Genomic DNA, 16,551 nt, shown 5'->3' with positions numbered 1-16,551 from the left:
TTAGCCTGCACTGGGAGTCTGGGCAGCATTACGTTAGCTCCCCTCTCGTGCTGCACTTAGCCCGCATCATGTTAGCTCCCCTCTCATGCTCCACTTAGCCTGCACTGGGAGTCTGGGCAGCATCATATTAGCTCCCCTCTCATGCTCCACTTAGCCTGCACTGGGAGTCTGGGCAGCATTACGTTAGCTCCCCTCTCGTGCTGCACTTAAGTTAACACACTTGAATAATGCGACACGGCATGTAGAAATGTTAAATCTGTTAATTACTGTTCGCAAAACAATGTCCATACAGGCTACAACACGTTACAATGCAAGACAATACCGGTAGCTTCCAGCTTTGCAGGCTAACTTTCCTTGCTAGCTAACAGCTTAAGCTAACATCAATTCACTACCCCTAGTACCTTGTGATAATATGCTAACCATGACAACTAATTGCCACCAAAACTTTATTAATTCACTTAAAATCAGTCTCCCTCTCACGTCTCTCCCAAATATTACCTCTTGCGTCAGTGAACTTATTGCCTCAGCAAACTGACTCTGTGAATAAGTCTCCAACTGACCACCCCCCTCCTACTTCATGAATGATGTAATTACTGGCTAAAGAGCATGCACTTTTATAAAATAAGATACTTCTATGTAAATGTTGTTGATCAGTAGAATAAATTAAAGTCTCAAACGGAAGGCAAACAGATTATCCTCTGTCGCCCTATGAAAATCAGCCAAAACTACTGCAAAGGGAGAGAGGAAAATAATATTGTATCTGGTTAAACACATCGACTGGCTGATAAACTGAGGAGATGATTTCCGATTGGGGTGATTTACGGTTAAGTATCACAAATATATTTTAGATATAGTTTTATTTATGTAGTTTAGATATACTGATGAGTGATATCATTTCAGTGATAACTATTTTAATTAGACAGGTACACGACAGCTGTCATGGGATGAGACAAATATGCTTTTCCTCTGGCCCCCTCTACCCTCTTTCACCTCGGTCTTTCTCTCTGTCTCTCTCTCACTCTCCACAGTGAGGGAGGTTTTAATATGTCTCTTTATCTGAGCCGCCCAGGCAGCAGGGGTATGAAAGGACCGGCAGGGCTTAGAACCCTGGGAAACAGCCACGCACACACACACACACACACACACACACACACACACACACACACACGGAAACAGCCTGGATTACACTGCCAGAGTCACAATGAGGGGAGGGCATCAAGTGGGCACACACACAACTCACACACACATACTCAATCTCTCTCTCTCCGTCTCTAAAGGACACACTCGCTGCTGGCTGAGTGGTTGGGAGGAGGCGGCAGGCAGGGAGAGACAGAGCGCTGTGGGGCTTGCAGTGGCACGCCAATTTGATATTGGGACATGTGGGAACACAACTAAATGTTTACAGTGTGCAACAAAAACAGAAACGCAACTGTATATTAGTGTAAATACGTGCTTGCCTCACCTCTTGCCCAAATATTCCATACTCAGGAAATGTGGATACTGCATGCATATCAGTTTTGATTGTCTTATTTTCTCTATTACACAACACCCCAATGGCTAACATTTGACATTCAATTCGTTTCACTGTGTACAAATTATGTCAGGGAACAAGGAATTACAGTACAAATCTGCTATCTTAATTTGATCACTGTTGTTGCAAAAAAAATCCTGCGCAGCATGAAGTGCAAATTGTAGTGTATTCCATTTTTTTGAAAATGGCTTCTAAAGTTTGTAATTTCCACTTAAAATGGCAGACTTGAACTGCCCTAACGAAAAATGCATCAACCCCTACAAAAAAGTCCATGAATTAGAATCCACATAATAATTCACATTTCCTGTTGGTGCAGGATTATTTTCCTGCTGTGAAAAGCAGAGTCAAATTAAAAGATACAGTCCGGGATTTTAAGAACTTACAAATTCTTAACATAGTGTACAAATTGGAATTCGTAACATACCATAAAGCACCAGTCAAAAGTTTGGACACACACCTACTCATTCCAGGGTTTTTCTTCATTTTTACTATTTTCTACATTGTAGAATAATAGTGAAGACATCAAAACTATGAAATAACACATATTGAAACATGTAGTAACCAAAAATAGTGTTAAACAAATCAGACTATATTTTATATTTGAGATTCTTCAAAGCAGCCACCCTTTGCCTTGACAGCTTTGCACACTCTTGGCATTCTCTCAACCAGCTTCATGAGGTAGTCACTTGGAATGCAGGTGTGCCTTGTTAAAAGTTAATGTGTGAAATTTCTTTCATTATTAATACATTTGAGCCAATCAGTTGTGTTGTGACAAGGTAGTGGAGGTATACAGAAGATAGCTCTGTTTGGTAAAATACCAAGTCATATTATGGCAAGAACAGCTCAAATAAGCAAAGAGAAACGACAGTTTATCATTACTTTAATAAGACATGAAGGTCAATACGGAACATTTCAAGAACTTTGAACGTTTCTTCAAATGCAGTCGCAAAAACCATCAAGCGCTATGATGGAAGACCCAGAGTTATGTCTTCTGCAGTGATACGCCATCCCATCTGGTTTGCGCTTAGTGGGACTATCATTTTTTTTCAACAGGCCAATGACCCAAAACACACCTCCAGGCTGTGTAAGGGCTATTTGACCAAGAAAGAGAGTGATGAGTACTGCATCAGATGACCTGGCCTCTATAATCACCCGACCTCAACCCAATTGAGATGGTTTGGGATGAGATGGACCACAGAGTGAAGGAAAAGCAGCCAGCAAGTGCTCAACATATGTGGGAACTCCTTCAAGACTGTTGGAAAAACATTCCTCATGAAACTGGTTGAGAGAATACCAAGAGTGTGCAAAGCTGTCAAAGGCAACGTGTGGCTACTTTGAAGAATCTGAAATATAAAATATATTTTGGATTTGTTTAACACTTTTTTGGTTCCTACATGATTCCATGTGTTATTTCATAGTGTTGATGTCTTCACTATTATTCTACAATGTAGAAAATAGTAAAAATAAAGAAAATTCCTTGAATGAGTAGGTGTGTCCAAACTTTTGAATGGTACTTTTTGTATGTATGCATGTGTATAAATACACACACACACACAGTTTTTTTTGCAAGACGTAACATATATACGAAATGGATCACGTTGTACACAATTGTGCAAAACTACTAGCTAAAATTATACAAAACCTCTGTAGCATCACTTTAAGACGGCACATCTGTATGTATCCTAGAGGGTAGGTTGGATGTGATTCTACCGTCTTCATGCAGTCTACACCATCACTCTCCATCCCACACACATAGTAACATTAAACCCATAGCCCAAACACACAGTCACAGACATAAAGACAAGACTCCAGACTTCCTTTAAAGGAATAGAAGATCATTATTCTGATGAGGTAATAGAAAATACACTTGAAATAGTAGTGAGGAGAGGTGGGTGGCTTCACAAAAGCAATCAATTACACTGTTATTACTCTGGTATGAGAGAGAGAGAGAGAGACACACTTGGCAGAGGTTGTAGTTAACTTCCATATAGTCAGAGAGGCTGTATTATCAAACGGGAGACCTATATAACCTACACGGATCACAGAACTGACACAGTGAACTCACCAACCCAGCATGGAAACAGAAGAGACTAATGAGCTAGGCTTGCGTCCTAAATGGCACCCTATCCTCTATAGAGTTCACTACTTTTGACTTCCGAAGTAATGCACTATATAGGGAATAGGGTTCCATGCGGGATGCAGCCCTACTGTACTCACAAGAAAACAGTCTGAAGATAAGGACAACGTGTTTGTCTTAAACAGGATTTACAAGACAAACACACACTAGTGCTAAGTGATTAACTGACAGTGATTTTTTTCATTATTAAACAACTAATTGACCGACGTCGGTTCAATTACTTGAATTCCATTTAGTTCTGGGTTTTTTGTGAGCCCAACGTGTCGTTTCTCTAGAGAGAAATAACTTCATTTCCAAGAGAAATTAAGTCAAGAACTATATGGGACGCTGGGCTGAAGGGAGTTGTAGTTTTCACTAAGCAAATATTGAACCTAGTTCAGCTAAGAAATGTGGCAATTAAAAGGGAAATTTCAAAAATGTTCAACTTCATCATCTCCAGCACCACATCAACATGTGAAAACGGCACGTTTCTAAGTTTTGTTGTAATTGTTTAAAAAAAAAAAAAAAAAATCACAATGCACTTCGATGATGTCATTGGAAACAATTATATTTCTTACTACAAAACACAGAAACGCACCATATTCACATATGTTGCTGTTGGTGTGGTGCTGGAGATGATGAATATCAAGTTGAATTTGTTATTTTCCTTGAACTACAATGACCATAATCCACTGCGTCTTTTTTCCCCTGCTTGGACAGAGATGGATACCCTTTTACGTCTGTTACGTTAGGTTAGATACACACAGACCACATGAGAGAGAGGGATAGTTTGTGAAAGTATGCCTTATCTACTTTGAAAAATGAGTAAAATGATTGCCAGGCAGCTTTTCAGCATTCTTTGCCAGGCTAGCCTAGCTAAATAGGATGACTAAAGACAGTACAGTATGGGGAGCACAGAGATAACGTTAGACAGTTGTCTGTCTGGCTGCTACTGTCTGAGCAGAGATGAGATGATGACTAAATAAAACTAAGTAATATAGAACTGAAATATTTTATTTCATAGTCATTTCCTATTTTTCCTATGTGGACCTGACAGAGACAATGGAATATTTTCAATGTTTGCAATTGAATGTTCACTATTTTTGCCTTTGGAATTTCATAATGCATTTAATGTTAACAAAATAAATGGAAACCGAAATCGTAAATTGAGATTTTTTTTTTTATAATCAAACCCCAAATGAACCAACCTCAAAAAGCACTAATCGCTCAGCACTAACACACACGCACTCACATGCAGATTGCTCAGACACACACTTCACTGCCACAGACACAGTGAGTGAAGATTTCATCAGCAGTAAAAATGTGAAGGTAATTGCTTGCGATGGTGAGAAATCGTGAGGCAGGCAGCCAGTCAGTCAACCAGTCAGTCAGTCAGTCAGTCAGCCAGTCAGCCAGTCAATCAGTAAGTCAGCTGCCCAGCCAGTCAGTCAGCCAGGTAGGCAGGGAAACAGGCAGGCATGGTGGACAGATGGACAGACGGACAGTGGTAGGGAACATTGTGTTCTCCTTGAACTCTCATCTTGTTCCTTGTGGAGCATCCTAGCCGGGTGTCATTTATCATTCAAGGGCCCCTGCTCCAGCACTGCCCAGACACACACTGCTCAGACACACACGCACTGCTCAGACACACACGCACTGCTCAGACACACACGCACTGCTCAGACACACACGCACTGCTCAGACACACACACTGCAGAAGGGAACTGAACAGGACATGGCCATTGTGACATCCCCTTCCCTGCACTCGTTACGCAAAGTACCAACGAACGTCAAATCAAACATGCATGAGCCAGTGACAGGGTAAGGCCAGTGCGTTCTCTTTATCCCGTCTCTCTCTCTCTCTCACTCTCTTTCACTCACTCACATGTACTTTCTGTTTCTCTACCTGTATCTACCACTCTTCTCTCTCTCCCTCTCACTCTGCCTCTCTCAAGGAAAGGCACTTACAGAGACAGAGGCTATATGCTGTTCTAATACCTTACTGAAGTAAAGGCTCTCATTAAACGAGTGAGTGTTACCGGCTGACCTTCCCCCCCAGAAGACTGGTCTGAGGCTGGTTGGCAGAGGTAAAATGGATAGATAGGCCCCACAGGGCAGCAGGCAGGCAGCACTCACAGATGTGTGAATAGAAGTCAGTAACAGTGAGTCAGAGTACCAGTCTGCGCTCTCTTGAAATGTGCTCGTTTACAATAGTTTAACACCCTATAAACAAAACAAAATAGTAGTTTGATCTGTCGCTCTCTCTCTCTCTCAACCTAGCTGGGTAAATATGGTTAGAGTGCCAGTTTCTATTAAGGTCTAATGCTACACAATAGTAATTCAAATCAAATGGAATTGCGACCAGGAGGCTATCATGCAGTCAAGTTAATCAATAGCCTTTTGGAGAGAGAGATAACAAATTCAATAGTGTGAACACTGAGGGAGTCTGATACAGTCAAATTCAAATGGAACACTTCAGATATGCAATATGTCCAAATGTAAAAGCTCCATGCAGTTTTAGATTTTCCTAATATTCCTCTGTATTATTGACATATTTCTCCACTTGGAGATATTTTCCCTGTCATAAATTTCAAGAAAAGACAAATTGAAGCATTTCACAACAACAACGGTGATATGTTCAACAACCCAGAGAACCACGCCACACAGAGAGAATCTGACTGACAGAAACAAAGGTTGTCTTGTGCTATGGGACAGACGGACAGACGGATAGGAGTGGGTGGTATAAGAGCCAAAGGCAAGACACCAGCAGACAGAGAATCCATGTCTAGTGAACGAGTCTGAGTGAACAGCAGCCAACAATTTCACAACCCTCCACAATAGAACACTAACAGTTAGGTGAAACAGCAAGCTGTCAAAGCAGTGATTAGTGTGGTGAAGGTTATAAACGCGTTACCTTAGCTCAATTCTAGGCTCTGAGGCTGTGGCTGGGGAATGGGAATAGACAGAATATGGAAGAAGAATGGAACTACTATGAGTTTGTGATTGAGTGAGGAGCAATGGGAGTGTATTTACAGGGTTTCATCTTGCTTTATTTCCTTGTCTCCATTGCCTCATGAATGCAGATAGGTGGATGGGCTTCCCTCATACAGCTTGTTATCTTGGCTGACTAGGGAAGCTGTGGGTGGAATAGCAACAGAATCATAATACACATCCCGGCCTAGTTCCAATATGCATATGATTAATTTCCTTGTTTCCTCTATGGTCTCCCTTAATCCACCACTCCACTCACCCACACTGTCAGCCCATAAACACAGCATTGATTCCAATTGTATTGATTGGCTTCGTTTCCTTGTCTCCTTTCCTTCATGACTGCTGACAGGTGAAAAAAAGGTGGATGGATGGGCTTCCCTCATACAACTTGCACCTGTTATCTTGACTGACAGTGAGATAGTGTGTGTATGGTGTGAGGCTTCACTCCCACTTTAGAAGTGTTGTTAACTTACAGTTACACTGACTAGGTCACGTTTACTGTTTCCAATTATGTTTTATTAACACATTCTTACAAGCTGTGTCTATTAATCAATTATAAACATAAAACATTCCAGTTAAGTTCAGGACAGTGTAAGCAGCTGGTAAATATGTTCACATTTAAGCTGTGTGTATTGTAGACTACATTAAACTACCTTTATGATAACATAAACAAAACCCATCCATGTGCCTATTTATTACCTGTTGGATTACCGTTTTCTGGAAGTGGAGTTTCATGCCCCTTTACAACATTTGAAATCACACATCCATAGCCTTTCCTCCCTCCCTGCCTCTCTCTGAACTACCGCAGCCGCTCCAACTCGTGTTCCCCCAGCTCCCATACCTCACTAACGAGAGGAAAGGGGCATTCTCTCTCTCCCCCCTCCCGTTCATTCAGTGCAGTCTACAGGATTTTTTCCTCTGCGAGTTGGCTGCTCTCTGTCTTTCTCCCATCATGGCCCGGGTGGAGAGGGTAATGAAAGAGAAGCCAGTTCTGCTCCCTCCTTTTCTCCCTCCCTCCTACCCACCCACCGGGAGGTCCGCCCGCCGCTGCCCCGGCTGGCCTCACATCCAGACGGAGGAATTTATCGGGGAGGGCTCGCCAGAGACGCCGCCGCCCGTGGCACGCACAGCGGCCCAGCGATAGGTTTTCTGCAAGTCTGATTGGAAAATACAATGCAAGATATAAAGTGTATTTTAACAGTTCAGTGCTGCATAATTTACGTGGCGCGCGCATACAAATAGCCTAGTAGGCTAGGCCTACACATTTTACATGTTGAGAGCGGGAGATACAAATGTTACATTGGAACACTAACAACGTGCCAAAACAGCAAAGCAGTTTGGATTTGTGGTAGGCTATTATTACAACAGGTAGGCTAGGCTATTTTAGAAAGCAGTCAACTCAGTCCAGCCTTGTTTTGCTTGCTGAACTAGCCTATTAGTTAACTGACATACATTCCCAGATTTAGGGAAGATTAACCCCAGTAAACTAATCAACGTAATGTGTTTACCAACAATCAAACAGCCTTCTCTAATTTCTCAATGTAGGCTAAACGCAACCGAACAAACCACAACTAACCGCAAGCAACAAATCCACGCTATGCACGGACCTAGCTAAAAGGATCTGTTTCTAGACTCGAACACAATAGTAATTTTTTTTTAAACTATCCAGTTGAAGTATACCGGCCAGTTCTGATTCTCTGGCTTCTAGGGCAGTCTATTGTTGGCGCTGGGGTCGAGTCTGGCCAGCGAGAAGCGAACTCATCGAAGGCAGTAACGTTAATGCCCACACACAAAACCATGTCTGTCGGTGCAACCAACCCACGGCGAGGTGTGATTGAACAACCTACAATACGGAAACAACCACGGAACGGAACTTACTTTTAGCTCGGCTAGGAGAAGAAATCCGCTTTGTTTTCCCGAATTTCGTGTAGATCTACACTGCGTCCCTTTTCACTTCACAAATACAAGAAAAACCGATCACCGTAGCGTTGGCTTGTGAGTGACTGAATCAACTACCGTAGAGAGCCACGGCAAGTTGAAGTGTCAAATTACACTGGCTATTCAGTTACCACAGAAGGAGCCATGCTTGGCGGCTGCTGACAAAATGTGTCCCAGATTCCGGTGGTGGGAGCGATTTAGGAATACTACGGGAGTGACCTGCCATACAGAAAGGCCATAGGACAAGCGGTAAACGCCTGAGCGGACGAGAGTGAAATCATTTTTGCCACGGTCAGTTTGGATTTCGATTCTTAGTGGAGGAGGTGTGTTTGGTAATGTGTTACCAACTGAATACATTATTCAAATATTTATAAACTGTTGAAATCAAATCACTCAAAAACGTGCTTAAACAATTTAATAGATGTAGGCCTATATTAGGACTAATATTGATTATATAAATGATGATACTAATAGCTTAATAATAACAAATGGGAATAATGATTACAATGATAATACACAAATCAATACAAATATGCCAATATTGTAATAATAATAACAATAACACTCACTTAATAATAATAACATAGGCTAGCTAATATGTCTACATAAACACTATTCACAATATGCATAATAATTATTATAATTGAAATAATAGAAGAATATTATAATCAGGCCTAATGGCATATCAAATAAACAAATTATTGTTGTTATCATTAGGCTATTCTTTTCCTCCTCATCATCATTGTCATCTCTGAATAACAACATCGTTGATAGCCTATATTTTACATGTCACACCCGCACTCAGTCGTCGACAGAGAGTCAGAGCGCCATGCAGATCTTTGGTAAGTAGGCTATCGGTTCCGTATTTTGCGAGTCACCGGTCTCCGACGGAAGCTACGGAATAACAAAGACATGTTTGAGAGGCGAGCAGCGGCAGCTACAGCGGCAGGCTTGGCTGAGTGGTGACGTCAAGGAACAATGTCTCCCCGACACACATGCACGCGCTCGCACACACATGAACGAGTGCACACACGCGTGCATGCACACACGCACACTCATACACACACACACACACACCTATATACACACACACACACAGAGCAGGCAAGCTCTTAGTGAAGCACAGCTGAACTGCCCGGAGGGAGGGCCAAGCAGTGCTGAAGCTGGAGCAGTACATCAAATAGAATCAATCACTTCTCATGCTGTGCTTGTTTCTCTCCTTCCCTCCTTCTAGTCCTGCCTTTCATTCTTGTTATCTCTCTCTCTCTCTCTCTCTCTCTCTCTCTCTCTCTCTCTCTCTCATTCAATTTCAATTTAAGGGCTTTATTGGCATGGAAAGCATATGTTAACATTGCCAAAGCAAGTGAAGTAGATAGTAAACAGAAGTGAAATAAACAAAAAAATTGACAGTAAATATTACACTCACATTACACTCGCATTATTTGGTGTTTTACATTGTACACAGAGGATTTTTTTTGCAGAATTCTGCATGCAGAGTCTTAATTTGGTGTTTGTCCCATTTTGTGAATTCTTGGTTGGTGAGCGGACCCCAGACCTCACAACCATAAAGGGCAATGGGTTCTATAACTAGGGTTCTATAACTAATTTAAGTGTTTTTAGCCAGATCCTAATTGGTATGTCAAATTTTATGTTCCTTTTGATGGCGTAGAAGGCCCTACTTGCCTTGTCTCTCAGATCGTTCACAGTTTTGTGGAAGTTACCTGTGGCACTGATGTTTAGGCTGAGGTATGTATCGTTTTTTTGTGTGCTCTAGAGCAACGGTGTCTAGATGGAATTTGTATTTGTGGTCCTGGCAACTGAGATTTACTGAGATTTACTGTCAGGGCCTAGGTCTGACAGAATCTGTGCAGAAGATCTAGGTGCTGCTATAGATCCTCCTTGGTTGGGGACAGACTCACCAGATCATCAGCAAACAGTAGACATTTGTCTTCAGATTCTAGTGTTCAAGTGCCCTCGCCAATTCATTGATATATTTACATTTACATTTAAGTCATTTAGCAGACTCTCTTATCCAGAGCGACTTACAAATATATATGTTGAAGAGGGTGGGGCTTAAGCTGCATCCCTGTCTCACCATACTGCCCTGTGGAAAGAAATGTGCGTGTTTTTTGCCCATTTTAATCGCACATTTGTTTTTTGTGTACATGGATTTTATAATGTTGTATGTTTCAAGCAGACCACCATAATCCCTGTGACCATGAACACTAAGATAACCTGCCTAAATGACTACCGACCCGTGGTACTCACGTCTGAAGCCATGAAGTGCTTTGAAAGGCTAGTCATGGCTCACATCAACACCATTATCCCAGAAACCCTAGACCCAGGGGCGGAAATCGCGGGGGGGACGGGGGGGACACGACCCCCCCATCCTGGGAAAAATATGATTTGTCCCCCCAATATATCACTGAAACATAACTATGTAATTTAAATAATATTAATAATATGCAATGAAAGCAATTGTGCTGATTATAGACACTTAATAGCGCGTTTTTAAGTTTCAAAAGATTGCGACCCCCCCACCCTTTTCCTCACAATGGTTTGATCCACTGGCAAGGTAACAGAGGGGTCGTAGCCACTGTCTGAAAGGCACTCAATGAACGTAACTGACGTGAGGTTAATCCAGTCAATCGCACACACACACTAGCTGAATATGCAGAGCTAGCGCGCAAATATGAACTATTAAGCTAGCTAGTACTTATTCCATTTATGTGGCCTCGTCAAAGATGGAATCTTTGCTATCGTCAATTTATTCCGAGATCAGCATGCAGATGATGTAAGTTAGTGCTTCAAAGTCCCTGTGATAAGGTTAGCGATAAACTGAAGTCCAAACTGAACAGAACTACACTCTCTTCTACCATTGTCTTAAATATATTTAATGGTCTCATTGCAAAAGCTAAATTGTTGCAAGGGAACTTTTATTTATTTATTTTATTTTACCCGGGTAGCAAGATTATAGCAAACACCACTGAAACTGAATTGGTGCTCGCTAGCTTTGCAAATTCAGCTATTGTTGGAAGCCAGCCAATATGAAACAAACTATTACAATTACAAAAGGTTGCAGCATATGTTATGTAAATGGTGAACTCATACAGCTGTCAACTCTTGTCATTTTAATCCATTTCACATTTGCTAGCTACCTTTTAGATCGAAGCCCAAATAGAATGATAAAAGATAAGATGATAGAAGCCCATCTCCTACTGTAAATAACCTACACACTGTGTGTGTGTGTAGCCAACCAGCCAGGTAGAAAAATGGCAGAAAAATAAAAGACGGACATCAGAGTATTTTTCAGTACACCAAAACGCAAAGTAAGAACCCTAGTAGCCTAATATCTCAAAGACTAGTTGATAAAATGTTCATAAGAAAGAAATGAAATTCTAATGGAAATGTTTCACAATGATGTCATTAGGCAGAGCAGGCAACAGATGGCACACAGACAGCAGAGTTGGGGACAGATATGCAGGGACAGACTGGCAGAGACAGGGAGTCTCAGGTAAGTTTGTTGAGTCTTTGTTTGGCAACATTATGAAAGGTTCTCCATTTTTTTTACTTGTAAAATAGGAACATAATTGGAAAATGCCATGGATACCCCCACTCTCAACTTAAACTGGTGACTGAACTAAGATTTGTTAAAGGCAATGGTATTGCTGTTGTGAGTAGTTAGCCTTCCCTGTAGCTCAGTTGGTAGAGCATGGTGTTTGCAACGCCAGGGTTGTGGGTTCGGTTCCCACGGGGGGCCAGCACAGAAAAAAAAAATGTATGAATTGTATGAAATGTATGCATTCACTACTGTAAGTCGCTCTGGATAAGAGCGTCTGCTAAATGACGTAAATGTGGTTGTGTAGTTTTGGGTACCGGTAGTTAGGAGTACGGCAAACACCTTATTTCTTTGGTTCCTCAATATACATTTACCATATTACAATGTAGGCTATGTGTTACAGCACTACTTTTGGTGTCCCCCTCAGGAATTGCTCTTGAGAAATTTTCATGTAATTGTCCCCCCCAAAGTTGATATCAGATTTTTGCCCCTGCCTAGACCCACTTCAATTTGCATACCGCCCCAACAGATCCACAGATGACGCAATCTCTATTGCACTCCACACTACCCTTTCACACCTGGACAAAAGGAACACCTATGTGAGAATGCTATTCATTGACTACAGCTCAGCATTCAACACCATAGTGCCCTCAAAGCTCATCACCAAGCTAAGATCCTGTACTTCCTAACGGGCCGCCCCCTGGTGGTAAGGGTAGGTAACCACACATACGCCATGCTGATCCTCAACACAGGGGACCCTCAGAGGTGTGTGCTCAGTCCCCTCCTGTACTCCCTATTCACTCACGACTGCACGGCCAGGCACGACTCCAACACCATCATTAAGTTTGCCAGTGACACAACAGGCCTGATCACTAACAACAACGAGACAGCCTATAGGGAGGAGGTCAGAGATCTGACTGTGTAGTGCAAGGACAACAACCTCTCCCTCAACGTGATCAAGACAAAGGAGATGATTGTGGACTACAGGAAAAAGAGGCCCGAGCACGCACCCATTCTCATCGATGGGGCTGCAGTGGAGCAGGTTGAGAGCTTCAAGTTCCTTGGCGTCCACATCACCAACAAACTAACATGGTTCAAGCACACCAAGATAGTCATGAAAAGGGCACGACAAAACCTATTCCCCCTCACAAGACTGAAAATATTTGGCATGAGTCCTCAGATCCTCAAAAGGTTCTACAGCTGCACTATCGAAAGCATCCTGACGGGTTTGATCACTGCCTGGTATGGCAACTGCTCGGCCTCCGACCACAAGGCACTACAGAGGGTAGTGCGTACGGCCCAGAGCTTCACCGGGGCCAAGCTTCCTGCCATCCAGGACCTCTATACCAGGCGGTGTCAGAGGAAGGCCCTAAAAATTGTCAGAGACTCCAGCCACCCTGGTCATAGACTGTTCTCTCTGCTACCGCACGGCAAGCGGTACCGGAGCACTAAGTCTAGGTCCAAGAGGCTTCTAAACACCCCGAAGCCATAAAACTCCTGAACATCTAATCAAATGGCTACCCAGACTATTTGCATTGCCCCCCCCCCCCCTCTTCTACGCTGCTGCTACTCTCTGTTATTATCTACGCACACTCACTTTAATAACTCTACCTACATGTACATATTACCTCAATTACCTCGACTAACCAGTGCCCCCGCACATTGACTGTTTACCGGTACCCCCTGTATAAAGCCTCGCTATTATCTTACTGCTGCTCTGTAATTATTTCTTACTTTTTTAGGTATTTTCTTAAAACTGCATTTTTGCTTAAGGACTTGTAAGTAAGCATTTCACTGTAAGGTCTACACCTGTGACAAATACAATTTGATTTGATTTGATTTGAAAAAGATTGGAGAAGTGGTTTACCCATACATCTCCGTTTTGGATAGATAACTCTTTGTGTTGTTGTTTGTTTTCCAATTTTCCCAGAAGTGGTTAGAGTCTATGGATTATTCAGTTACATTGAGCGGATGTCTGATGTGTTGTTTCTTCTTTTTCCGTAGTGTACAGTACAGTAGTCAAAAGTTTGGACACACCTACTCATTCAAGGGATTTTCTTTATTTTTACTATTTTCTACATTGTAGAATAATAGTGAAGACATCAAAACTATGAAATAACACATATGGAATCATGTAGTAACCAAAAAAGTGTTAAACAAATCAAAATATATTTGATTCTTCAAAGTAGCCAACCATTGCCTTGATGGCAGCTTTGCACACTCTTGGCATTCTCTCAACCAGCTTCACCTGGAATGATTTTTCAAGTCTTGAAGGAGTTCCCACATATGCTGAGCACTTGTTGGCTGCTCTTCCTTCACTCTAAAATCCAAGATGGCGTAGCAGTCGGATGTGTGTTTGTCTTGTCCCGTACATATAGTCTTTCTTTGTTTTTTTGTATATATTTTAATCACACTTTCCATCTATGAACTAAATATACTTTCCTGCAACCCACCTCACCCAATGTGGTACGGATCTGCTATTTTTATACTTTATATGTCACGACACCGACGGATGGTGGCGCCCCTCCTCGGCCGGGCGGAGCTCGGCGGTCGTCGTCGCCGGCCTACTAGCTGCCATCGATCCTTTTTTGTTTCACTTTCTGTTGGTTAGGTCTAGGTAGGCACGCACCTGTTTTGGGTTAGTTATTAGTAGGGGGGGTTATTTAGTTTAGCGTAGGATGTCTGTGTTTGTGCGTGATTATGTTTCTTGTCCGTTTTGTGTGCTTGAGGAACGTGTGCTGGTTTTCCTCTGCCTGTGGTTGGTTTCTTTGTGTTCACCACCGCAGAAGTATTTAAGGGCTGCGTCCCTATTTTCGGCGACCACATCTATTTTTTGGAATAAAGAAGTGTGGTCAAGAATTCTCTGTCTCCTGCGCCTGACTCTACCTCTCCTGCTTTTTTGAGCCAGCATCCTGGCATTATAACTTGAACCTCCATCAGAAGCTAGCCAGCTAACTAGCTAGTAGTCATTGTAAGCCACTGCTAGCGGTCTTCACCTTTAGCTCAGACACCAGCCAGCTTTAGCTCGGTCAATACCTGCCAGTCTGCACAGCGCGATATCAACCCAGAGCATATCGGACTGCTTTTCTCTACCACATCCCCGGATTCCTGCCGCAATCTCTGGACCATTACACCGCATCATCGCAGCTAGCTAGCTGCAGCCGAGTGGCAATTGCTGGCTAACACCTCTGTCCCGAACCAAGCACCAGTTAGCCTTGAGCTAGCCTCGAGCTAGGCCCATCTCCCAGCTAGCCGGCGAATGTATACCAGCTAACTCTTGGGCTACAATACCTCTTTTGCCAATTGGCCTGGACCCTTTATTGTCGACACCGAGCCCCGCCGATCCATCACGACTGGTCTGCCAGTCAATATGCCTTGTCTACTGCTTTCTGGTTATTTTTTATTTTTTTATTTCACTGTAGAGCCCCCAGTCCCGCTCAACATCCCTTAGATAGCTCTTTTGTCCCACCCACCACACATGCGGAGACCTCACCTGGCTTAACTGGTGCCTCCAGAGATGCAACCTCTCTCATCGTCACTCAATGCCTAGGTTTACCTCCACTGTACTCACACCCTACCATACCCTTGTCTGTACATTTTGCCCTGAATGTATTCTACCATGCCCAGAAATCTGCTCCTTTTATTCTCTGTTCCCAATGCACTAGACGACCAGTTCTTATAGCTTTTAGCCGTACCCTTATCCTACTCCTCCTCTGTTCGTCTGGTGATTTAGAGGTTAACCCAAGCCCTGTAGCCCCCAGTACTACACCTATTCCCCAGGCACTCTCATTTGTTGACTTCTGTAACCGGAAAAGCCTTGGCTTCATGCATGTTAACTTTTTTGCTTTATGCACTGCTTTAGCACACTTAGCCAACCCTGATGTCCTAGCCGTGTCTGAATCCTGGCTTAGGAAGGCCATCAAAAATTCTGACATTTTCATCCCCAACTACAACATTTTCCGTCAAGATAGAACTCCAAACGGGAGGAGATGCAATCTACTGCAGAGATAGCCTGCAGAGTTCTGTCATACTATCCAGGTCTGTGCCCAAACAGTTCGAGCTTCTACTTTTAAAAATCCACCTTTCCAGAAGTAAGTCTCTCACTGTTGCCACTTGTTATAGACCCCCCTCAGCCCCCAGCTGTCCCCTGGACACCATATGTGAATTGATTGCCCCCCATCTATCTTTAGAGTTCGTACTGTTAGGTAACCTAAACTGGGATATGCTTAACACCCCGGCCGTCCTACAATCTAAGATAGATTCCCTCAATCTCACACATATTATCAAGGAATCTACCAGGTACAACCCTAAATCCGTAAACATGGGCACCCTCATAGATATCATCCTGACTAACTTGCCCTCTAAATACACCTCTACTGTCTTCAACCAGGATCTCAGCGATCACTGCCTCAATGC

The 16,551-nt window shown here is 42.8% G+C and overlaps 1 protein-coding gene across 6 annotated transcripts in view; it reads right to left on the bottom strand.

Annotated features, from left to right (window-relative positions):
• The window catches only part of LOC115193601 (zinc finger MIZ domain-containing protein 1), a 217,052-nt gene extending 208,323 nt beyond the window's left edge, over window positions 1-8,729 (bottom strand). For 5 of the 6 annotated variants that reach the window (XM_029752404.1, XM_029752405.1, XM_029752403.1 and 2 more), the window contains exon 1: window positions 8,517-8,729. The gene's annotated coding sequence lies outside the window, so the exon portion shown is untranslated. The remainder of the gene's footprint in view (window positions 1-8,516) is intronic. The other variant, XM_029752408.1, reaches the window with a different exon arrangement.
• Between the last annotated feature and the right edge of the window lie 7,822 nt (window positions 8,730-16,551).

The sequence above is a fragment of the Salmo trutta genome, chromosome 5 (genome assembly GCF_901001165.1).
Source record: "Salmo trutta chromosome 5, fSalTru1.1, whole genome shotgun sequence".
Taxonomy (NCBI): Eukaryota; Metazoa; Chordata; class Actinopteri; order Salmoniformes; family Salmonidae; genus Salmo; species Salmo trutta.
The sequence above is the reverse complement of the archived record's forward strand: the minus strand, read 5'-3'. Positions and strand labels throughout refer to the sequence as shown.